This window comes from Gorilla gorilla, chromosome 8, assembly GCF_029281585.2.
Source record: "Gorilla gorilla gorilla isolate KB3781 chromosome 8, NHGRI_mGorGor1-v2.1_pri, whole genome shotgun sequence".
Lineage (NCBI taxonomy): Eukaryota > Metazoa > Chordata > Mammalia > Primates > Hominidae > Gorilla > Gorilla gorilla.
Genome location: NC_073232.2, coordinates 128572970 through 128599134, shown reverse-complemented (window position 1 = coordinate 128599134; position 26165 = coordinate 128572970). Strand labels below are relative to the sequence as shown.

The 26165-nt window shown below is 42.5% G+C and overlaps 1 protein-coding gene across 12 annotated transcripts in view; it reads left to right on the top strand.

Moving 5' to 3' along the window:
- Positions 1 to 24177: 24177 nt before the first annotated feature.
- GFRA1 (GDNF family receptor alpha 1) overlaps positions 24178 to 26165 on the top strand; it is a 211643-nt gene continuing 209655 nt past the window's right edge. Inside the window, exons 1-2 of one of the 12 annotated variants that reach the window (XM_063710530.1) lie at positions 24178 to 24423; positions 25364 to 25485. The gene's annotated coding sequence lies outside the window, so the exon portion shown is untranslated. Of the gene's footprint in view, positions 25486 to 25568; positions 26089 to 26165 lie in introns of those variants that run through there. The other 11 variants (XM_063710532.1, XM_063710531.1, XM_063710529.1 and 8 more) reach the window with 11 other exon arrangements.

Below are 26165 nucleotides of genomic sequence, written 5' to 3'. Positions count from 1 at the left end.
GTCCCCGAGAAAAATTCTTGCCTGCAGAAATACAGTCTTAGTCCCTCAAGAGTGATTGCTCTGGCCTGCTAGGATTTCCATTAAGGGATGTCATTGACTATTGATTTTGCCCAAATGTGCACTTCTTCTAATGCAAAGTGAGTTTATATTCTGGCTGAACATCTTGGTACTTTTCAAACTACAACAAAGGTGCTTGGTAAAAAAAGGTTTGAAGTTAATGAGATTTCATTTAGTTTGCATTGTATTTTCTATAACCTAAAAAAACCCACCCCAAAAACTTAATAATTTAAAATGACCATTGACCAGTCAAATAGTCCCCATATTTTCAATTTTCCCATAATAGATCATGTCTCTGTTGAAGTGGACTATTATAGCTGCCTGAAAAAGTATTGTTTGATGTCTGTAAGCACAGTCAGCAATCAATAATTTGAAATTTGTACCATTTGTACCTTTAAGTCCTGGCACATCATTTTTTATTTCATTCAATCTGCTTACTGTTGAAGAAAAAGAATTTTGAACTATTGCCACAAAGCACATTTATGTGTGAAACAGAGTTCATTTATATGGCAGGAAGTATATCATTTTGACGTTTATTTGCAATATTAATTGTATATATTGATTTCATTTTTTCAGAAATTGTAAATTTATTATAAATACTACCACTGATGACCTTATTTTGGTGACACTATTCTTCTGCAGAACTTGAAAAGATTTGGCATCTTCATGGCTTTTTAAATTCAGAAAGACAACATATGCTGTAATATTAAATTAAAATTCCGTAATCGGTTGTTAGTTCAAGGACAAACTTCAGTAGGAAGTGCATCTTTTTTCAATGTTGCCTCTTAGCTGTTAGATGAAGAATGAATGACCTTTCATGATCAGCTCATATTTACTTGTCTCTCTAACTCATTTCTCGTGTTTGATCTTAGCCCAAATATAAATATAGTGTGGAAAGTTATCTTTAGCCATTTCTAAGTATCACCAGTGTTTTCAGTTGGTAATCATAAGAGCAGCCTATGATTACTTTCAAAACCTTTCTCTGCCCTCATCAAATATACCGTCCTCTCCACAAACACACAGGGATAGTATTTTTTTTAAAAAAAAAACCTTCTTCCCTACAGGTTTGGGGTTTGAAATAACTGAGTACTCTGAGTAATGAATCCTTACAAAGGACAGCTGAGTTTAGCATGCCCAAGGGAAAAAGAAGGTCAAAGTGTTGCCACCCAAGAATCCTGGGAGCTTCTGCAAAGAAAGGAAGGAAGACCTTAGACTCTTCATGAGGGATGAGATGTTCTCAGGCTTTTCAAGAGGATACAGGATTTAGGCTGGACAGGCCAACTTATCTGTAATAATTGCTGCCTGAAAGAGAGGAACACCCTTCTAAAAGGATGACTACACTTTGGGAGACAGAAAGGTAGTCTGGAGTCTGTTCTTTCACTGACTCGAAAGTACAGTTCAATTACTTTACTTTGCAGACATCATTTTTAAAAATCACATTGAGCAATTTAGTGTTCACATTTTAATTGAGGACCTAGTGTATGATGATGTGATAGACAAGTGAAAGGGGCATTTGAGTTGGATCTTGAAAGATGGGTAAAGACAGATGGAGAAAAGAACGTGAAGCAAAGGGAATAACATAGACAAAAGGTAGAAACATAGATAGATATACAGGAAGCAGTGGAGTGAGTAGTCCAGTACATGTGGCATATCAGATATATGGAGTAGAGAAGTTGAAGTTAGGACTGGAAAAGTTGGAGCCAAACAGAATTTGAACTTTCCTCTACAGACAACCAGAAGCCACTGAATGTTCTCTGGTAGGAGAGCCAGAATCCTAGTTTGAGTCTAGGAAGGTCATCCCCGCAATGAGGGTAGGGGCCAACTGGAGGGAAAAGGCCAGGAGGAAGGGAGTGAGGGCATGATTGGAGTGGGCAGGTGGAAGGAAAAGAAGGGGAGCAATAAAGGAGGAGTGGCGGAAGTGAAACTGTCAGGCTCAGCAGCTGCCTGAGTGGGGGATGCAGTAGACACAAGAGGGCTGAGCCTGGGTAATAAGAGGATGGCCGGAGGCAATGAATTCGATTCTGGACATCATGACTTAAAGTTTCTGGTGTGACATTTACAAGAGTCTGGCAGACAGCTGAAAATTTAGACCTGGACTTTGGAAGAGAAGACGGAGAGAAGATAAAGATCTGGGAGTCAAAGACGAGGAGGTGAGAGTTGAAGCCGTCAAAATGGATGAGATCATCAAGGAAAAACCATATGGAGGGAGGACAGAGGTTGAGCACACAGGAAGCTGAACCAGGACGGAAACAAGAAAATAAAAAAGAAGTACTTTGAAAGGCTAGGGAGTGCCAGAGAAATGCTATGTAATGATCAGGACTTGGAGAATAAAACACGAGGAGGTAGAGGGGCCAAGATTTGAGTCCAGGCTCTCTGGCTCCAAAGTCTTTAAACATTACACTATGCCATGTCTCTAAGAAAAAGCTCCATAAATGTCACTGCTATTAATGTTCTTATAAATAATACAGAAAAAGAGGACAGGCCTGGGAAAGGGAGCTGGGAGGACAGGGAATAGCTTTACCTACTTCTCAGTTTGAGCTAAGGGCAGCCCAGAACCCAGCTGTTGGCCAGCTGTAATGTAACCTTTTTTGAGTCTCTGCCTCCTGTCAAATGTAAAGATTGGACCTGTCACTGGCTGGGTGTGGTGGCTCATGCCTGTAACCCCAGCACTTTAGGAGGCCAAGGTGGGCAGATCACCTGAGGTCAGGAGTTTGAGACCAGCATGGCCAATATGGCTAAACTCCGTCTCTACTAAAAATACAAAAATTAGGCCGGGCACAGTGGCTCACGCCTGTAATCCCAGCACTTGGGGAGGCCGAGGCAGGTGGATCACGAGGTCATGAGATGGAGACCATCCTGGCTAACACGGTGAAACCCCGTCTCTACTAAAAATACAAAAAGTTAGCCGGGCGTGGTGGCGGGCGCCTGTAGTCCCAGCTACTCGGGAGGCTGAGGCAGGAGAATAGCATGAACCCGGGAGGCACAGCTTGCAGTGAGCAAAGATAGCGCCACTGCACTCCAGCCTGGGCGAAAGAGCAAGACTCCCTCTCAAAATAAATAAATAAATAAATAAAAATACAAAAATTATCCGGGCATGGTCACGCACCCCTGTAGTCCCAGCTACTCGGGAGGCTGAGGCAGGAGAATCACTGGAACCCCGGAGGCAGGGGTTGCAGTGAGCCGAGATCACACCACTGCACTCCAGCCTAGGTGACAGAGTGAGACTCTGTCTCAGAAAAAAAAGAATAAATAAATAAATAAACAAAGATTGGACCTGTTGATCACTAAGGTCTCTTTCAGCATAAGTTGAGGGATAATATTAGAACCTACCTCAAAAGATTGAATAAAATAAAGTATATAAACTACTTAGCAAAGTATGTGGACACAGTACACACTCAATAGATAGTGGTAGCTGTTTTTACCATGTAATGATGAATAATTATATAATACCTAAATGGGTAGATAGTTGAACTCTCTGATGTTTTTGGTAGTTAACAGTGTTTGTCCTATACAAATAGCAACCGCATAAGGTTCAACTTACAACTAATATGATAATTAGAATATTAGATTGAACCATATGAAACTGCCATTTGGGAGATCAAAAATGGTCAAGTGTTGGCAATTTCATGTGGTTCAAATTAATCAAAACAATATGTTCTTGGCAACACTGAATTAATCCAAAGAGCTGAGTAATTAACAATTGTTATATTGGGTAATCACTTCACATGGGCAATTGCTTGCTTCACAAATTAGAAGGCTCTCCCTAATTATGTGTCATACAATAATCTGCATAATATCATCGCACTCCATTCCACAAACAGTTATGAAGCTTCCCTATTGTGCCAGGTATGGAGAGATGAATAAGAGACCAGATGCCTGCCACAGCATGGACTTGCTTCAGAGCAGAGTGCTCTGGTGACTGAATCCGCACCTCAGGTTGTGTCCTTTTAGAAACAAGAAATCACTGGAAGTAGATTGCTGCACATGATCATTTTCTTATGTTGATAATTCCCAGATTTTTAAAAAATTCATATTTTAGCAGAGCCAGTGACATACCAGGAATGATATATGAGGTAGCATCAGACAGTGGAGGGAAGTTGTTGCATTGCTGGCTTTAGTCCTGGTTCCATAAGATGCAGCCCAGAACAAGCTGAAATGAAGCCTTTGCACTTGATTTTGATTTTCTGACATACACTGTAAACCCATTCTGTCCAGACTTCTCGAGTCAGCCCCATAAAATGACAGGATTTAAAAATTTATATAGCATTATACTCACCAGAAACAATATGGTTTAAGTTACAGTACATCAGCCAAATTTCATTTTTGCATTTGGGGAGAATCACAGGACTTTGCAAACTCTTTTCTCTGTCTTTCCAAGTCTTCTCTCTTGACTTCTTAGCCTCTCCCTTCACTTTGCTATTTCTGCTTCCCCTAGTTTACAAAGAATTTGACTTCAACTGAAGTTTCTCTAAAAGTAAGTGTTCCAATTAAATGTAGGCCAAAAAACTGGGAATCACTGGGCCATTATGTGTCATACAATAATCTGCATAATATCATCACACTCCCAGGAAGTCAGTTCCCAAGAATCTATAGAAATAAACAGATTCAAAATTTTTCTTGAATTCCTTCCCATGAAAGCCAGCGAAGCAAGTAACTGGGACATGATTTAGCTCTCGGAAATGGTAGATGGGAGATAAGCAGGTATATGTGAGCTTCAACATAAACAACTTTGGTTGCAAGAATTTTCTCCCCAAAATGACCAAATATGAAATTATTTTCAAAAAGGTTATTCCAGAAGAAGATGTTTCAAAGTCATTGAAAATAATAGTTTAAGGCTCATCTTTTGTTTTACTGACTGCTTTGTTTAAGTCATGCTCTTTCTCTGGAAGAGAAGGGAAAGAAAGAGCCTTTCAAATTTAAGTTAAAACTTCCTCCTTCCTTTTCCTCTGCATCCCTTGTTTTCTACCCTCTTCCTCTCTCCTTACCTACCCCTGAAGAAAGCACTCATTAGGTGTCAATCTGAGTCACTGGGCTTGTCAACGCACAAACTACAAAAAATGTCTACTAGTCTTCTTGGATTCCATAGCCCACACCAAGCAGTCTCTGTTTTCCAAGCAGCACAGGGTATTCAACTTCTCTCTGCCTGGTATTTAATCTGGTTTGCCCTTCCAGATCGGAGTACTCACACTTCTGAGAAGGGCTTTTTCTGAAGAATGAACGACAAGCTTCTCAAAGCTTTTTGAAACTCCTTTCCTTTGAAAATAAAGTAAATGTTTTATCTGCAGTATTTTGTTTTTATATTAAATCATCATTTTGCCACCTACTTGCTCTGACACAGAAGTGTGTTTATTTTAAGCAAATGGTAACTCATGTTTGCTTCTTTCCAAATTGCTCTTCCATGAATCATGTTCATTTATTTGTCCAATCATTGAATGTTTATTGGGTATCTATTTTACTATGTAGTGTTCGGTACATGATATACTGTGAGTTATTCAATGCTGGAGGTTACTCAGCGCTAATGCTGAGAGGTATTCAAAGATAAAGATTAAGAAATGGTTCCTACCTTCAAGAAACTTGTACTCTGATAAGGTAAAATAATAATTTTAATACAAGGTAGACTATGATATCAGCTACGTTAAGTGATGTAAATATTCAGAAAAGTGTTCTCCTGAATTTCTTTGAGACCTCTGCAGTCTAAACCTTTTATCTTTGACTTGCACTTTAAAATTATGTATCATTAGACATTCTTTTCATAGTATCAGGCTTTTAAAAAGTAATTTAGTCATAAATGACTTCCTCTATCTTCCCTCTCAAAGAACCACAGCTTTCTATCAACGTGTCAAGATAACTCTTACAGCTTTGATGAACTTTGGTAAATATGCAAGTCATCCTTAAACATGGAAACCCAGAAATCAATGGTAGCAAAAAGATAGATTAACAGTTGAAATAAAGAATGCCTTAAAAACTCAGCAATGATCACCAGTGATAAATTCCATCACTTAGAGCGGAGGAAAAAGAATTCTCATGTCATTAGTTCAGGAGCCTACGGATAAGTGTGTAAGTATTAATTATTTGATGTTCTTAGGGATCAGCACAGAGAAAAATTATTGACAAGTGATATATGTGGATTTTGTAAAACAATTAACAAAATTATATAGTACAACAATTCCTGTAAGTTTTCAACACCTAGCACATCACCTGGCTCACTGTAAGTAAATGGATAAATGGATACATGATATTTCTTATACCTAACAAGGTGCCTGACATATAGGAGACACTTAGCACATAATTATTAAGAGTAATTGATTAGGGACACTTGTTTTAGTTATTCAACTAAGTTATGACACACATTTGCAAACCTCGGTGCTGATGAATGTTCCTGTGGCAATTCCAATATCTCAGTATTTCAGGCAAAGTTCAAAATCTACATTTTCAGGTTTCCAGGATCCGTGCTGTTACCTCCCCTAAATTGGGCAACTCCTATACATGATTTGAGACTCAGTTTCAAGGTCAACTTCTCAGAGAGACTTTCCCTGACTCTTAGATCATCATTTATCAAAGTCTGGCTCACGACCCACCTGTATAAGATTCACCTGGGTTATTGGTAAAAGTGCAGATTCCTCAGCAAAAGAAACTGACATCAGAGTGAACAGACAACCTACAGAATGGGAGAAAATATTTGCAATGTATCAATCTGACAAAGGTCTGATGGACGGGCGCGGTGGCTCATGCCTGTAATCCCAGCACTTTGGGAGGCCGAGGCAGGTGGATCACAAGGTCAGGAGATTGAGACCATCCTGGCTAACACGGTGAAACCTCATCTCTCTAAAAATACAAAACATTAGCTGGGCATGGTGGCAGACGCCGGTAGTCCCAAGTACTCGGGGGGCTGAGACAGGAGAATGGCGTGAACCCGGGAGGCGGAGTTTGCAGTGAGCCAAGGTCACGCCACTGCACTCCAGCCTGGGTGACAGAGCCAGACTCCATCTCAAAAAAAAAGAAAAAGAAAAAGTCTGATATCCAGAATCTACAAGGAACTTAAACAAATTTACAAGAAAAAAAACAAACAACCACATTAAAAAGTGGGGAAAGAACATGAACAGGCACTTCTTGAAAGAAGACATTTATACACCCAACAAACATATGAACAAAAACTCAACATTACTGATCATTAGAGAAATGTAAATCAAAACCACAATGAGATACCATCTCACACCTGTCAGAATGGCAATTATAAAAAGTCAAGAAACAACAGATGCTGGCGAGGCTGTGGAGAAATAGGAACACTTTTACACTGTTGGTGGGGATGTAAATTAGTTCAACCATTGTAGAAGACAGTGTGGTTCATTCCTCAAAGACCTAGAACCAGAAACACCATTTGACCCAGCAATTCCATTACTGGGTATATACCCAAAGGAATATAAATCATCCTACCATAAAGACACATGCATGCATATGTTTATTGCAACACTATTCACAATAGCAAAGACATAGAATGAATCTAAATGCCCATCAATGATAGACTGGATAAAGAAAATGTGGTACATATACACCATGAAATACTATGCATCCATAAAAAAGAATGAGATCACGCCCTTTGCAGGGACATGGATGGAGCTGGAGGCCATTATCCTGCAAATTAACACAGGAACAGAAAACCAAATGCCGCATGTTCTCACTTATAAGCGGGAGCTAAATGATGAGAACATACGGACACAAAGAGGGGAACAACACACTGGGGCATGAGGAGTGGGATTGCGGGGGTAGGGAAAGCATCAGGATAAATAGCTACTGCATAGTAGGCTTAATACCTAAGTGATGGGTTGATAGGTGCCGCAAACCACCATGGCACATGTTTATCTATGCAACAAACCTGCACATCCTGCACATGTAACCCAGAACTTAAAATAAAATTAAAGAAATTCCTAAAAAAGAAAAACAAAGTGTAGACTCCTACTTGAACTGGTATTTCTACACCCATGTTCATAGCAACATTATTCACAGCAGTGCACATCAAGAGATGAATGGATAAAACTTGGCATATACATACAATTGAATATTATCCAGCCTTAAAAAGGAAGGAAATTCTGATACTTGCTACAACCTGGATGAACTTTGAGACATTATGCTGCTGGCAGGCATGAAAATGGGGAGTTTTACGGTGTTTCAGATTCAGAAGAAATTTCAGAAGATCTAGTAAAAGGTTCTAGAGCTGGATGAACATTGAGACATTATGCTGCTGGCAGGCGTGGAAATGGGGAGTTTTATGGTGTTTCAGATTCAGAAGAAGTTTCAGAAGATCTAGAAAAAGGTTCTAGAGATGGTTGGTGCTGATGGCTGCACAACAATGTGAGTGTACTTAATGCTGTTGAATTGCACACTTAAAAATGTCTACGGGGTAAATTTTTTGTTATCTATACTTTACCATAATTTTGAAAAGTACAGATTCCTGGCCACCCAAGCCTAGGTAATCAGAAAACAGAGAGAGAGAGAGAGAGAGAAAGAGAGAGAAGGAGACAGGGAAGCAGGAAGGGAGAGGGAGAGAAGGCAGAAGGCAGGAGAGAGGAAAGGAAGGGAGGGAGGGAGAGAGAGAGGGAGGGAGAGAGAGTGGGGAGGAGGAAGGGAGAGGGAGAGAGAGAAGGAAGGAGGAAGGGAGAGAGAGGGAAAGAGAGAAGGAAGGAGGAAGGCAGAGGGAGAGAGAAGAAAGGAGTGAGACAGAAGGAAGGAGGAAGGGAGAGAGAGGGAGAGAGAGAAGGAAGGAGGAAGGCAGAGGGAGAGAGAAGAAAGGAGGAAGAGAGAGAGGGAGACAGAGAAGGAAGGAGGAAGGGAGAGAGAGGGAAAGAAAGAAGGAAGGAGGAAGGGAGAGAGGGAGAGAGAGAAGGAAGGAGGAAGGGAGAGGGAGAGAGAGAAATGGAACAGGTAGGGATGCAGCTGGAACCTGCAAGCTCTCCGAATGACTCTAATATAAAAATGTGAGGACATTGATACATACCACATTAGATCCCCACTGCTTTATACCTTCACAGCAATCTATACGTTTACTTTGTAACCATGCTTGTAATTCAACTGTAAATTCCATGAGGGCAGGGGCTCTGGCTGCCTTGTTCAGCATTTCATACCCAATGTTTAGTACAATACCTGGGTCAGGGTGGTGCTTTTTTTTTTTTTTTTTTTTTTTGAGACAGAATCTCGCTCTTTCGCCCAGGCCAGAGTGCAGTGGCCTATCTCGGCTCACTGCAAGCTCCGCCTCCCGGGTTCACGCCATTCTCTTGCCTCAGCCTCCCGAGCAGCTGGGACTACAGGCGCCCGCCACCGCACCTGGCTAATTTTTTGTATTTTTTTAGTAGAGATGGGGTTTCACCGTGTTAGCCAGGATGCTCTCGATCTCCTGACCTCGTGATCTGCCTGCCTCGGCCTCCCAAAGTGCTGGGATTACAGGCGTGAGCCACCGCGCCCGGCCAGGGTGGTGCTTTTTATATATTTTTTGAATTATTTAATTTGAACATAAATCTCATATTTTTGTTTACAAAATAAATAATTGTCTCGAATGCTTGATATGAAGACTTGAGACACTGCACACAAAACACCTTCCACTGTGCCTGACTCATAGTAAGTGTTTAATCACTAGAAGCTTGACTATTATTAGTAGTAGGAGGAGGAATAAAATTATTCACAGTTTAGACTAGGAGTTACAGACATAGTTGCCTACAGGCTCCAAGCAGGTTATGTAATTGCACTCAGCATGCTGGTTTTATATTATCCAATATGAAGTGGTGGGAACCGTGGTGGACTAAACTTTTATTCATCATATAAAGTAGATCACCACTACTTAGCCTATCAGTACTGTACGAGTACTCGGGTCCCGAGTTACCAGATCTTTTGATTTTTCAAGAGAAGCTGGAAATATGAATTTTCATCAAAAACTTTCCAGTGTATGTAAATTGCCTTTAAAGAGAACTATGTAAGCTATTTAAAGGTTTTAAAAGCTCTGTGCAAACCAAACAAAACACATTTGTCCATGGGCTGAGAGTTTGTGGCCTCTCATTCATCCCAAGGCTCAGAACTTTCCAGGTTCCTGGGATAGACTCTCCTTCTACCAAAAATGGAATTGAAATGTCTACCTTGATTGAACTCATTGCACTTCTGAGTTTGAGAGACCATCTAGTTCAAACCAATCAAAACAATAGGGTGATAATGGTGTCCTTACAATTGATCTGTCAAGAAGCTCAGGGTGGTGGGGGTGAGGGCCCAGGACAGATGTCTGTGGATGCTCACAGCTGCGCTGACATTGCCACCAGCCTGAAAGGTGGGACAGTAGTGGAGGATCATGTTGTATGCTCTTGTTTAATTGTGTTCCACTAGATTTCTTGGTGTGCTACTTACTGCCTTTGCAATTAGGTTATTTATCTATACCTAGGAGGACGGAATTCTTTCCAGCAGCTAGGGGGCTCTAGCAGTCCATCTTTCAGACACAAATTTGCTAGAATTTGCAAGTCTAAATATGAATGACTCTTTTCACAGTTATCTCTAAATATTACTAGATTAATATAATCTAAACATTTTAAAAATTCATATGCAAAATTACTGATATTCTTGGTCAAAAATTATTCTCTTTATTTCACCTTTTTTCTCCTTTTCATTAAAAGTTCTTTTCCATATAAAATTAAGCTTTCTTGATTTTATGTTCAAAGTGTTCTAAAAATCTAAATTAGAAAGTAAATTTCTACTCATGGGGGAAATTATTGACATGCCTGGTAATCATACTAAGCATTTAGGTTGGTACATATACATATATATATATATATATATACTCCATCTCCCAGGCTCAAGGTATTCTCCTGCCTCAGCCTCCCGAGTAACGGGGATTAGAGGCACCTGCCACCACAACTGGCCTATTTTTGTATTTTTAGTAGAGACGGGATTTCACCATGTTAGCCAGGCTGGTCTTGAACTCCTGACCTCAAATGTGCCTTGGCCTCCCAAAGTGCTAGAATTAAAGGCATAAGCCACCACGCCCAGCTAGGTTGATATAGTTTAACCCAATATTTATCTAGCACATCTAGGGAAAAACCGTTCATTGATACTAATATGATAACTAGCAAAATAAATTCTCGCTCCATAAAAATTATATAATTTGACCACTTAAAAACCAGAACAATGTTTCAGCTTTTTGGGATGCTCAACAGAAGATTTAAGTGGAGCATCTGAAGTTGTATCTGCTTGCCACTCCTGCTATTTTTTCTGACATTTCCACTGTCAAGACATTTAAAAGTAATAATTTCGCTTTAATTCCCAGTTTCTCTTTCTTGTGCCCTGCATTCTGCTCTAGGACATGTTTTGAAAGCACTTAGAGGAACTTAATGGACAGATCTAGCAAAATCTTCATCCTGTTTCCACAGCTCAGTCGCATACAAAAGACTGAATAAACTCTTTCCTCCTCGCGCCTTCATCTCTTAAAAGTATTGATTGTGGTCAAGGGGAGAGGCAGAGGGAGGGAGATTTCTCTTGTCTCAAAGCTACACCAAAAAAAAAAAAATTGTGTTGTTGTTGAATTGGTTCTTTTCAGCTGCTAAATGCCCACTTCCGGTTTCTTATCAGCCACTTTGGTGTAGGATTGGAAATAACGTTACTTAAATAAGTACCCGCCCGTATTTTCAGTGTCTTGAATATCTCAAACATCACCGTTTCCCAAGTATACTGACTTCAGGAAAATAGAAAAGGGATTTTATTCCAAACCCTTTTTTCCAATTTGCAAACCCAAGAGAGTTCAAGGGAAATGCAATCCACATGTTTCTGACCATTTCTATGCAAATATCTAAAGTTTTTTTTTTAATGAAAGTGATTTGATGTCTACAAAGCTTTTAAAATAAATCTTGGTTATCCCCCCATTTTTCTCTAAGAAAGAAGTTTCTTTGGATAAGATTAAGTTAATATGAATCCCTTAAAATCTGACTTTGTCTTTAAATTAAAAAATCATGGCCGGGCACAGTGGCTCACGCCTATAATCCCAGCACTTTGGGAAGCCCAGATGGAAGGATCACGAGGTCAAGAGATTGAGATCATCCTAGCCAACATGGTGAAGCCCCATCTCTACTAAAACTATAAAAAATTAGCTGGGCTTGGTGGTGCGTGCCTGTAGTCCCAGCTAACTTGGGAGGCTGAGGTAGGAGGATCATTTGAACCTAGGAGGCGGAGGTTGCAGTGAGCCAAGATCACGCCACTGTGCTCCAGCCTGGAGACAGAGAGAGACTCTGTCAGAGAGAGACTCTGTCTCAAAAATAAATAAATAAATACATAAATTAATAAAAATTTAAAAAACTCATTTCAGTAAGGGTAGGTTCTAAACTCACTTCTAAATGTATCATGTTATCTAGCCCCTCATCTATTTTTATTGTTTCCTTTATTACATTCTTTCAAGTCCCTTTTATATAGTAAATCATTCATTCATTCAACAGATACAAATGCCTATCTGTCCCAGGCTGTGCTAGGTTCTGGGGATACAACAAGGACATGGTAGACATGCTCCCTGCCTTCATGGCACATAGAGTCCAGCAGAGAAGAAAGAGATTGAACAAGGGTTTGCACATCTGATGAGAGAATGCCAGGATAATAGAGAAGGCTTTCCAAAGGAAGCATCTCGCATACAGCAATCCTCACCCAAGCAAAACGGGGACCATGTCAAAAGCGAGACCAAGGGAACAGCAGGTGCAAAGCTCTGGGGTGGAACACAAAGAAGGTCTATAGGGCTGGAGCTTAAGAAAGTGAGCAGGGAGGGGTGCAGGATGAGGCTGGGGAAGACCATGCAAGACCCTGTTTGCCCATCTGCCTCTTAGAATTCATAGCACACTCAAGGCCACTAACGGGGACAAAACAGGATCTTCCTAGCCTGACACACCTCCAGACTAGCCCTCCGTGAGCATTTCACCCAAACACAGAGTCTGTACTATGTTAATGTACATCCCCAAATCACCAGCAAGGCAAAGCAGCCTCCTCCTCTGAGATTCTTTTAATTATATGGGGATATAGAGATAGATCTTTATTATATATACATATCTATGCATAGATGCGTATCTTAGGTTGGTGCAAAAGTAATTAAACCTCAGTTAATTGTGCACCAAGCTAAGCTAATATGTGGCTATGAATGTGTGTGCACATCTTTTGCATTTTCTACCTTTCAGGCTGAGCCCTCCTTCCTCGCCACGGCCATTACTTTGGCTCAGGCTTCCTTTTCTTCCCTCCGCCAGATATTGAAATGGCCTCTCAGTCTTCCTGCCTCCAGTCTCTCACCTCTCCAATCTCCGAGCTGTGTGCCTCATTTCATAATGCCACTTCCCTCTTAGAAATTCCTGAGAAGTCCTGTGTAAACCTCTGATGAATCTGCTTTGCCCAGAGTACAGAATCTGGAGTAGTTTCTGGCCCAAACCAACCTCAGTGGCCTACCTCCCACCCCTCCTCTCTCCATCTTTCCCCACCTCCCCAACCCTGTACTGCAGCCCCCGCAGCCACATGGACTTTCCTCGCTTCATCTGATGGAGGATCTCTGGTTCTATGCTGTGAAACATTGGTTGCATGAGATATTAATGGTAGTTAGGCCAACCCCCCATAGTCAAATGTGTTGGGAAAATATAATAAAGTTGAATTGTGTCACCCCTAATGTATATGTTGAAATCTTAACCCCCAGTAGCTCAGAATGTGACCTTATTCAGAAATGGGTCTTTACAGAGGTCATCAAGTTAAAATGAGGTCATTAGGGTGGGCCCAGGTCCAATGCCACTGGTGTTCTTATAAAAAGGAAAAGTGGGACACCGACACACACACACACACACACACACACACACACACACACACACGGAAAAGCCCAGGTAAACATGAAGGCACAGATCAGAGCAATCATCTACAAACCAAGAACACCAAAGATTGCCAGCAATCCACCAGGAGAGAGGCATGGAACAGATTCTCCCTCACAGCCCTCAGGAGAGACCAACCCTGCCAACACTGGCCTCCGGAACTGGAACAGTAAATTTCTGTTGTTTAAACCACCCAGTTTATGGCACTTTGCTATGGCAGCCCTGGGAAACGAATACAAAGTTAAACACCTTATTTCAGTGCAAGACTTTTCCGAGTGCGTACTAAGCTCATGTGCCCTAAATCTCCAAGACGGGACAGAGCATCCCAAGCCTACTTGACAACAACATCCCCTCCCCACTTGCATCTCACAAGGATTATTATTCTAAAGAACAGACTTTGGGAAGTACTGACCCAGGATTCTGAACTCAGCTAAGGGTTAAGGACTAGAATATGCAGGGAGGGAATGAGTAAACAGGTTCACCCTAAGTTGTGAATAAGTGACAGCCATTTAACCTTCCTGGGACATTCTCCTCCACAAAGCGAATCTATAATGGGTAGATTTTAGGCCCTGTGGAAAGGTGAGTGAAGAATTCCCAGCAAAGACAGTGTTAGCATCTGAGGCAGTAAGACGTTCCACTCTTTTATCTCTAAGTATCACCATGACTGGGCATCAGTTTTATAATTTGCAGGACCCAGTGCAAAGTGAAAATGCAGGACCCTTTGTTCATAGCTTATTAAGGATTTCAAAATGGTGACAGCAGGGCATGAAACCAAGCTCAGGGACCTTCTAAGCATGGGATGCTGTGTGACTGCACAGGTCTCACGTGTATAAAGCCAGCTACACTCTGGTCAGTCCAACATAATCCTTTACAATCGTACACCGCTGTTTGTTTATTTTATGAACCTTATTAAGAATATTTCTGCATTGTGTGTCCCAAGACCACCCCGAGATTTGATGATTCTCTGGGAGGACTCGCAGGAGTTGGTGTATAGTTATATTGATGGCTATGATTTATTACAGGGAAAGTAGCAAAGCAAGCTCCGCAGAGGAAAGGGCTCATGGAGCAAGGTCCAGGGGAAACCAGGCGCACGCTTCCAAGATGAGTCGTTCCCCCAGCAAGGCGTTTTGGCAACATGTAAAATATTATCTACCGAGGACACTCATTAGAGATTCAGTGTCCAGGCTTTCTACTGGTGGCTGGTCACAGAGTCACCCTGTGCCTGGCATGTGCCAAAATTCTAATTGTGCTCCTCAGTGTTTACACTAACAAGAAATAGCCAGTTCAGGCACAAAACAGCTTCTCTGACACTTTCTCCTGCTCAGGCTCAGTGGATGCACTCAATCAATTCAGATTTCTTCTGTTCAACAATTTAAGGTGATTCTTCTAGAAGGCTTGTAAAAGATGATACACAATGGCATTTCAATTATTTGGCAAAGAAACCTTTCTATCTCTGCTTCTAGAATATACTTTGGCATGAAGTGGAAGTGAATGTTCAATGTACCTTTATTAGAAGTGCTACTTGGAGCATTCGGGTGCTGTGAGACGTGGCTCTTGCACACCAACCCAAGCCTGACCACCAGTTTCCAGAAATGAGTCTCTTTCAGGGAGCTCAGAGCTCATCCACTCTAGAGCATCATGTATGATGGTGCTGTAGCCCTTTCTCCTTCCAACAAAGAGGCTAGAAGCTCGTTCATGCTAAAGTGCTAATAACCAAAAATGCTTCTGCATTAATCGTCCCAAGGATGATTATGTTTTGGCAGGTGACACTAATTATACCAACGTTTTAAAGATAGACCCTCAGTCTGCAAGGTAGGGAGTCATTTTGGTAGGACAATCATTGGGTCAGCCCCTCAACGGACACTCACTGTGGAACCGGAACCACTCAACAGAAGTCTTAGTTAAGTCCATTGAAAGGCTGTAATTGATCTGACATTCTAAATTATGTCCTAGTCTTCACTGTAATTACAGTAAGAATAACTCAGGTTAAGTCAAATATCTACCAATATATTGGAGAGGCAGGAGGGAAAGGGTCTGTGATAACTCTCTAAATTATCCAGATTTCTATTTATATAGATCATGTTTGGTTTTGATCAACCCATATGTAAAAGGTTCCTACCTTAGACTTTCATGAAGACAACAATTAGAGAATTCACCAATAATTTTTCCAAAGATAAATTATTATTTATTTAACATTTATTAATCCAATGTGCTAGCTAGGGGATATGGAATATACAAACTTGGCTTTTGCTTTTCAGGATATTGAGACTCCTGGACATACAGTGTGGCACACAGAAAGGGACCCTGGACTTGGAATTTGGCTCCTTGACTAAGAAGCTGGGTGGCCTTGGGCAAGTAAGTAGACAACTCTGGGCTTCAGTTTCCTCATCTGCTCAATGAAGAAAGTAACCTCTCCTTCATCACAGAGTAGGTATAAAGATCAATAATGTAACTGGATTCATATGAAAGTGGTTGATAAACTATATGTCGTCTGTGTGTGTGTATGGGTGGGTGGGTGGGTGTGGGGGTGTGTGCATGCTTAAAGAATAAGGGAAAACTGCATTTAAGAAAACCAGCACATTTAATAAATGATGGCAATAACCCAGCCCCATTATGGGGAGCAGTTACTGTCATCGTCTGGATCACTGATGGCACAATTAACTGAATTAACACATACCTCTGTGGCAAGTCTGCTGAAATAACACTTTTCCTTTGAACATACCTGAGCCTTGCCAGCAAGGCTTCTCCGAGTCATGCATCTTCCAAGGAGGGAGGCCGCGTGTCAAATGGCTTTTAGCAGGTATGCAGAAAACTGAATTCCAGAATATCCACATCATTAGCAGCTCACATTATTTAGAGAAGTATTAGAAGCCTCACCAAAGTCTTGTAGAAAAGGGCAAAGGCCAGTGTATCCTCAAGCAGAGGTGTGTCTGGGTAGACGAGTATGACCCCATGAGGAAGCCATTCTCACCAAATCCAGAGTGACTTCCCACAGAGAAAGCATCCTCTTCTGCATAAGATTCTGACGAAGGAGGCTTGGGACTTTGGTCTGTCGTGGTGGTGACAGGGTTTTTGACAAGTGAGCATGAGTCCATGTCTAGGTGAAGAGCATGCCTATAGATTCCAGCTTTGCCATAGCATGGACTCCTGCTGATCACCTCGGTTGAGTACTGTTTAGGGCTGGAAAGGGGAGACCTGGGATAAAGCGATGTACCCCTTCTATTTTGGAGGCCTTCAATTTGGTTTAGCTGTCAGGAATGTTCCTCCTACTCTATTACTCTCTCTTTTCCCCTTCTCTCAATGGCATGACTCCATTTCATTTTCTACCTTTCTTCCTATCTCCTCTGACTGTTATTTTTATTTCCACTCATGTTGACAATTATTCCTACACTTCTTTACAATATGGTTTGATTATTTCAGATATGCAGCTCATCTCCCCAGTGAAATTACACTTTCCTTCAGAGTCAATATTCTTCTGTATTTCCCATAGCAGCCTAACAGAGGGCTGGTCCATGATAGATATTCAATGAACAATTGTCTTTTGAATTTATTTTCCTTTACTTCTCTTTCATTATCATTTGGGTGCATGAGTTCTACAAAGACTGTTTGCATGTATCAAAGACCCAATATAATACTGGCTTAAATATGACAAGTTTATTTGTCTCTCACATTATAGTATGTGACACACGGCCCTGAGCAGGCAGACAGCTGTGCTCCAGGCAGTCATCCTGGGACTCAGGCCTCTTCTATCTTGTTGCTCCGCCATCCTTGGTGTGTTGTTCTTGCATGCCTGGTCCGGCGCAGCACAAGGATGCAGGATGGTGGGAACATGTAGAGGGAGGGCACCTCCTCAGAGCTTCTTCGCATCCTTTCTGCCACATCTGATTCATCAGATCTGGCCACATGACCATAACTGGCTGCAGTGGAGGATGGGAAATGTAGCCTTAATATTGAGTGGCAAACGTTTAAATAAAAAATCAGAGTACCATTAATAAAATGCAGTAGCTTTCAAAATTTTAAAACCATGATTCATAATAATAAATATATTTTACCTAATGACTCAATACAGGCACCATGAACACATAGAAAACTTTTATAAAACAATACTTACCACTACTTTGAGTGATGCATTTAATATTTTTATTATTAATTAATTTATTTATTTGAGACAGGGTCTCTCTTTATCGCAGGCTGGAGTGCAGTGGCACCATCTTGGCTCATTGCAACCTCTACTTCCTGGGTTCAAGTGATTCTCGTGCCTCAGCCTTTTGAGTAGCTGGGATTACAGGTGCCTGCCACCATGCCCTGTTAATTTTTGTATTTTTAGTAGAGACGGGGTTTCATCATGTCGGACAGGCTGGTCTCAAACTCCTGGCCTCAAGTGATCTGCCCACCTTGACCTCCCAAAATGCTGGGATTACAGGCATGGGCCATGATGCTTGGCCAACATTTAATATTTTTATAGTTTATAAAATAAATGTTGTTTGTGACCAACAAATGGGGGATGCCTGCAATTTGAAAGGCGCTACTACAGAAGGATGAAAGAAGAAATCGAGAGAGTAACTAGGGGTCTCTACCATGGAGAAGGGAGTACTTGAGCATAGGGAAGATAATTTACCTAAATTCCTTGCAGTGCACATCACAGTATTAGACACTGGACAGATACAAGAAAACAGTCAACCAAAGCAATCAGTCCATAAATCAAACAATCAACGAAATATTATCCAGCAGAGGTGGAGTCTTTACTGATAGTTCAGACAAAAAAAAAAAAATGAAGGCCAGAGGGGCCTTTACAAAGAGATCCTCTAGGGATGTGAGCAGAAGAAATTCTCCTTGTCTCTTAATGTGAGTTGTGTGTAGAAAAAATACGCACAAAAACATCCATCCCATTGATCCTTCTGTACTTTAAGCTTAACAGATAATTCAGATCAAAACCAAATTGATCTAATTTTAATTCTTTGTCATGGCCTCAAATTTACGAAATGCGTCAAGCGCAACCTCATGTATGTATTGTGATAGTGTGTCTCCTAGACTTTCCTAATTCGCTTTTGTGCTAGAAAAATCTATAAAACAGATTTGTCATTCCTTCTATAGACTTCAAATTTGAGGAAAATCTCATATGGTGTGATGTTTTTCCTTGACAGTTTCAACTGACTTTTGTCAGATTTTTGACAGCAGAAAATAAAACCAACAACTCTAAGAACATTATACTGCATTTGTTTTCAGAGGAATAGTTTTGGAGTTTGGAGGAGTTTGAAATGACTTCTAAATGATGTCACAATTGATGCTTTAAAACAGGCCCCAATCTTTTGTGCTACAAGCACCACTGGCTTAATTAGTTCTGGCGGGGGCATCATCATTAACTGCAAGTTAATTGTGTTAGCGGGCTCATACTATAGCGCTTCCAGAGGTTTTGGTTTCGGTAAACAGTGCATTTCCATGGCATTTCTTGAAAGATGCTGGGGTAAGTGGCATGACAAGAACAGTGCTGTGTTACAGAGCCTTCATTGTTGCAGAGGGGCCTAGGGGTCACTTATCCCCACGTCTTTGGTGATCTCTGCTTCTTCTCTTGCTTCATCAGCGGTGGGAGAGGCCCCATCCCACCACTTAGACCAAACGTGCATCAATGGAAATAAGAGGTTGTTGCTGTCTTGGAGGCTGCTAAAAGGCTTCTGAAGAAGTGAGTCAGTGTTTTCAGTCTTGTTTTCATTCCACGTCCCAAAGCTCATCCGGATTGGCATCTGTGTTTGCTGCCTCCAGAGAGAGAGAGGCTAATTACTGGACAAAGCTGGGGATTAAGCTTCCCTCTTGCCCTTATGAAGGAACAATCCCATTGGAACAGGGTTTAGGGCTTATTAGGAGAGTGGTGGAGAGAAAAGATGTTTTCTCCGTGCAGGCGTTCCCCATCCTTCCTGGATGAAGAAGACTGAAATGTACAGGGCTTTTAATCCAACACCTTTGGCAATCACGAGAAAACCCTTGCAAGTCCCCCGAAGATGGGGTATCTTTTGCCATATATTCAGGCAATAAGACATGACAGGCACTTTATTTCATCAGGGCTACACACCTTGAATGCATTTTGTGGCATAAGGCCAAAGTACAAATGACTTCAACTCTCACAAAATGCAATATCCTTCCACAAAGGCATTAAAATCATTGCACTGGCTTATTAGTATAAGAAATAAAAATTACTTGAAAACTAAGGAGGAAGAAAGATTTCCTAAGATAGGTTCCTGGGGGTCAGGCACCCAGATTGCCAATAAGAATCTTTCATTTGCAAATAATGTTCAAAAGACACTTCTTAATATAGTCAGCCTGGAAAAGGGCTCTGAAATCTGAGAGCAACTGGTTCTTCTTGTATTGCCAGAGGGCAAATGTCAAAGTACAGCATTAGAAGGTGAGATCTGTGTCAGCATATAGACCCTTACACCAACTTTCTGGGTGTAGACGATTCCTATTTTCTCATTTCTCCTAAAAGATTGCAAGAGGACTTGTGTGTTTATAAAAGAGTTTTTAACACTTTGGGACCAATTTGCCTTTTAAAAATTTGCCTTTGTGAATGAATGCTCCAGGGTAGTCATAATCTAGCCCTTCTAAATCCCTGCCTCCCAGCCAGAAAGAGGCACATTTCTAGATGATTAGAGAACTTCAGGTGGGAACGTTACTCTGCTTCTGGCTTTATGCCTTAAAATATGACCTAAGGCAAGCTATCATTTCCCAGAAATGAAATATGTCATATGTTACTATTAAAGTGAACCAGAAAAAGAGCACTCTATTACAATAATGGGTTTTGTTTAAAAAAATTCAAATGTCAAATCCCCAAAGGAATAATACATATTTGATACTATTATTAGAACAGCAATACCAGTAATTGTATGAGGTACTTATATTTTGCATTGTTCATCCAGTAAAGGGATTTTATGTAAACCTTTCAGTAAAATTATTGTGTCAGAGGAAAATGAGGAACAGCATCACTCATTATTCATGCAATCAATATACATTTATTGGGGGTGACTGTGTGTTGGTTATCAGTCTAAATGCTGGGGATGAAAAAAAAGACTAGGACAGCTTCCTGCCTTCAAGGAGCACACATTCCAGATGAGGAGACAGATATAGCAACTAACTACAATGCAATGTTACAATAGACATGGTGGAGGCTTCAGTGAGGCCGTGGAGTATACTACAGGGAGCTATGAATTCTGACCAAAGAGGTCCATATTATTGTAGTGTCCTGTTTGAGCTGAGCTGAACCTTGAAATATCAGGATGAAGCACGCATTAGGCAGATGGAAATGAATGGGCAAAGGTATAGCAGTCAAAAATGTCATGGCACACTTAGAGACTGGTGAATAGTTTTTTATTTTTTTTGTAACTACCGCGGTAAATCTGTCAAGCTGTCTGATGTCAAATGTTGAACTTTCATGGACTAGAATGAGTTAAAAAAATCTGAATGCTTTTTAAGCAGTAGAATTTTACAAAATGAAGGGCCAAGGAAGGCAATGAGAGAAACAGACAAAATGCTGCATGGAATAAAACTGTCATTCTCATCCTGACTCATCTGTTAACTTATGAAAATACACTTACATCAAGAAATGCCAGAAAATTGCTCACTTCACGTGCTTATGGGTAGATTGAACCTAATTTTGTGGCATTAAAACCAATTTTCTGCTGAGCAAACATGTCACAGAGGATTACATGAACCTTTATAATTATTAATAATATTTGATACTTTGATGTCACCTTTCATCCTGAGATCAGTCTCATACACACAGGAACAGATAAGCTCCAAGGAAACAGAGATGATATTAATACATTAAGTCACAATGCTTTTCTGTCTTCGATATTCCAAGGGCTTTCTGGCCGTGTGTTTCTCTCACCTTTAGAAGTTAGTGGATGTAGGCTGGGCGCGGTGGCTCACGCCTGTAATCCCAGCACTTTGGGAGGCTGAGGTGGGTGGATCACAAGGTTAGGAGTTTGAGACCAGCCTGGCCAACATACTGAAATCCCGTCTCTACTAAAAATACAAAAAAAAATTAGTTGGTTGTGGTGGTGGGTGCCTGTAATCCCAGCTACTTAGGAGGCTGAGACAGGAGAATTGCTTGAACCCAGGAGGCAGAGGTTGCAGTGAGCTGAGATCACACCACTGCACTCCAGCCACTGCACTCCAGCCCAGGCGACAGTTCGAGACTCTGTCTCAAAAAAAAAAAAGAAAAAAAGAAAAAAAGAGTTAATGGATGTAGTTGTAAAGCAGTGATTTTTTTAATTATTATTAGCTCCTACTGCGAGAAGTCTTAGGCTACAGTATGCGCCACATCTTTCTGTTCATGGCTTTCCTTGGAAGATCAGCTTTTGACATATAGATTCTCCCACTCCCTGGCTTCCTTGCCTGCTGATCTCATCCTGACATACCAGAAGTGGGCTGTGTCTTCATGGATTCTTTGACTTCTACAGGAGACTAACAAGACATCATCATCTTTAGCAACATCATCATCATCATCATCATCATCATCGTTATCATTATCCTTCGAACTACAACCCCCAGTACTGCTGCTGCTTATGAAGTAAGCACTCTATGCACTATTCTACTATTCTAAAAACTTTATATATGTGTATATACCACATTAACTAATTCCACACCAACATTATAGGGTAGTGCTGTCCAGTAGAGCTTGCTGCAATGATGGAAATGTTCTATATTTGTGTTGTCCAATATGGTAGCCACCAGCCACATGTAGCTATTGAGCACTTGAAATATGGTTAATGCTACTGAGGAACTGCATTTTTCTTTTATTTAATTTTAATTAATTTCATTGACATAGCCACATGGCTAGTGACTATTGTATTGGACAACACAGTTACAGCCTCTGGGGGTTTATTGTTACCTTTTTAAAAACAAAGCTCTGTATTCATCAGCAGCACAAACTTAATAAGGACAAGTGTGAGTGAATGGTTCAGAAATACATTATTGAAGCTAAAAATACAGATGATGCTTGACTTCCAATGAGGCTTATGCTCTGATAAACTCATCATAAGTTGAAAACATCATAGGTTGAAAATGCATTTAATACACTTAAACTACCAAGCATCACAGCCTAGCCTAGCCTACTTTAAACATGCTCAAAACACTTACATTAGCTGGCAGTTGGGGAAAAATATCTAACACAAAGCTATTTTATAGTAAAGTGTTGACTATCTCATGAAACTTATTCAATACTAACCTGACAGTGAAAAACAGAATGATTGTATGGTCCATAGTCAAAATACAGTTTCTACTGAATGTATATGGCTTTTGCACCATGGTAAAGTCTAAAAATATAAGTAGAAGCATCATAAGTTGGAGATCATCTGTATTTTAAAAAGGAGTCCCATATTCTACACTGGGAGAGCTTTTAGTTCACCCTTCCCCCACCCTGTTAAAATTTGATTCAAAAGAATTCTGTGGAATATATAGGGTAACATGAAGTCATTTCTAAACAAAGAACATTTACAAAAGATGTGGATGATGTCTTAAACCTCATTGTAATCCAACTATCCCAAGTAATCAGCACCGGTAAGCACTAGTCCCTCTATTGAAAATTGAAATTCCAATTACTGATTTTCCAAAAGAAGACATTCTCCTCCACTTACGAAATGGAACAATGAAAGAGGATTTTCTGTTTGGGGTGACCGGGGAGAAACGGAGTCTTCACACAAAGTCTTACTTCATATTCAGCCCTACTTTCCCTGAAACCACATCCCCAGGATTTATCTGGTTTGTTTGTGAAAATATGGGAAAACATTTTAAGTCGAAGAAACTGATCAGATGACTTAATTACATTTCTGCTTAGTTCAGCCTGTAACTTAGACTGTTAGAGAGAGAGAACTTAAGTAGCCCTTGGTTTGAACCATCTGTCGCGAAAATGTGACATATGTTTGCTTTGTTTACTCAACAACCAAGTGTAAACTGATACACTGAACTAGAGGATCCCTGAATGGTGTGGCTATGGGTGTGTGTGTGTGTGTTGGAGGAGGGGTGTCTGATGAGGGCGTCCGTCTCCTCATACTTACCCTGGAGGAACACGCGTACAGCACAAGAGAAGTGCGGATCCGTAGGATGTCCCCCGGGTTTGGGGCGTGCCCCGAGGCGCAGACCCTCTTTGGCGACTCCACACAATGTGCAGCCCGCCTGCAAGCAGCCGCTGCAGCCGAGGGGCGCGCCTGGCTGATGTGTGATTGAATGGAGAGCGGCCCAACCCTCCTCCTTCCTCCTCTTCTTCTCCCCGCCCTGACACCCGGGCCTCAAACTTCAACCAAAGCCCGTGCCCTTTTCAATTTACGCCCCTCGATCAAAATGAGCCATTCTTTTCTGTCCTCCGCGGCTGCCCATTGTCTGGCGTGATAGATTTGCAGATTTGACAGCTGGGCGCACACAGATTTGATTCAAACTCGGTCTCCCCGAGAGATGAACTTGGACATCAGCAAAGATCCCGAGCACTGCCGGCTGGCTCCTAGACCAGTCTCCGGACCCAGTGTAGACTTCGGTGCCCCGGGCGCCCCCCGGCGTGCGGGAAGGGGAGCGTGTGTCAGGGGTGGGGGGCGGGGGTTGAGCAGCACGACTGGGAACAGCGGTCCCAGGGGTTGGAGCGAAGGGCTGTGTACATGTTAGGCTTTTTTTGTTGTTGTTAATTTACTCTCGAAACAGCCAAGATGGAGGTCAGCTTATAAATTTCCTAAAGCCAGGTCTGGCCGGGTTTAAATGCAGTGGGCTGGGGGCTCCGCTTTTGTCTCCTTGTCGGAGCTCCAGGAGAGAGGTAGAGACTGCGTGTGCATGTGTGCGTGTGAGTGTGAGTGTGCACGCGCTGGCGTGGACGAACGGGTGGGCGCATCCCAGGATCGCCGCTCCGGCGTCCTGGGTCTGAGTGTGTCTTGAACGCACCAAGTCTTGAATCACAGCCACTAGTGACGTGGGGGAAAACTTTGTGTTCCGAAGAAGGGTCTGGCTCGATTGCCCTAAGAAGAAAGAGCCCTTGTGCCCGTGTGTGTATGTATGTGTGTGTGTGTGTGTGAGAGAGAGACAGAGAGACAGAGAGAGAGAGAGAGAGACAGAGAGAGAGAGAGTGTGTGTGTGTCTGGCAGCACCCGCGGCCGGCTGCAGAACACTGCGTGTCCTGTGCGCGCGTGCGGGTCCGGCCGCGGGTCCCACCGCAAGCGGGCGTGTGCAGTTGCGGCTGCCTGGCGGGCGAGCTTAGGAGGGAGCTGGAGCTGCGGGGCGGCGGGAACGGGAGCAGGCCGAGGTCCTCTGGCCGGAAGAAATCTGGCCTCGGAACACGCCATTCTCCGCGCCGCTTCCAATAACCACTAATATCCCTAACGAGCATCCGAGTCGAGGGCTCTGCTCGGAAATCGTCCTGGCCCAACTCGGCCCTTCGAGCTCTCGAAGATTACCGCATCTATTTTTTTTTCTTTTTTTTCTTTTCCTAGCGCAGATAAAGTGAGCCCGGAAAGGGAAGGAGGGGGCGGGGACACCATTCCCCCGAAAGAATAAATAAGTAAATAAACAAACTGGCTCTTCGCCGCAGCTGGACGCGGTCGGTTGAGTCCAGGTTGGTGGCATTTGGAGTTTTTTTCGTTCTGTTTGGGAACCCATTGCCGCTTCCCGTCCCTCTTCCCCACTCCTTCTTCCCCCCTCCTCCGGCCACCCCTTTCCTTTTTGCTGGCGTCTCCCAACTTTAGGGCCCGGGGGGCGCTCGTGGCGCCGGGCTGCACCTGCCGGGGCGCGCCGGGACTGCGGGCCGGCGCGCTCGCCCTGGGCTGGGGTGCGGAAGCGCCCGAGTCCTGGGCACCAGGCGAGGGTGTGAGAGGAGCGGACGCCCAGGAGGGAGCCGAGGACGCGCGGAGGGTAGGGGGTAGGGGCGCAGGAACCGGGTTTCAGCCCCAGTCGGGACATCGGTTCCCCCTGGCTTGGCGGCCTCTGGAGGGAGACGAGTCCCGGGGAGAGGGAGGGCGGCGACTGGGGCTAGGGATTGGCGATCGGAGTGGGGAGGGCCGGCGGCTGAGCGAGCTCGCTGGCTGACGCGAGGAGAGGGAGGCCAACTTCCCGGGAGAAGGGGCTCTTTCGGCGCCAGGGCTGGCTAGGGAGCTGCCGCCGCCGCCGCCGAGGGCTCGGACTCCAGGCAGCTGCAGGCTCCGCTCGCGACGCTCGGAAAGTACCGTTTATTTATTTATTTGCTTGCGTTCAGCGTCTCGGGTTGAACCCAACAGACACCCCCTTGGACTTTAGGAA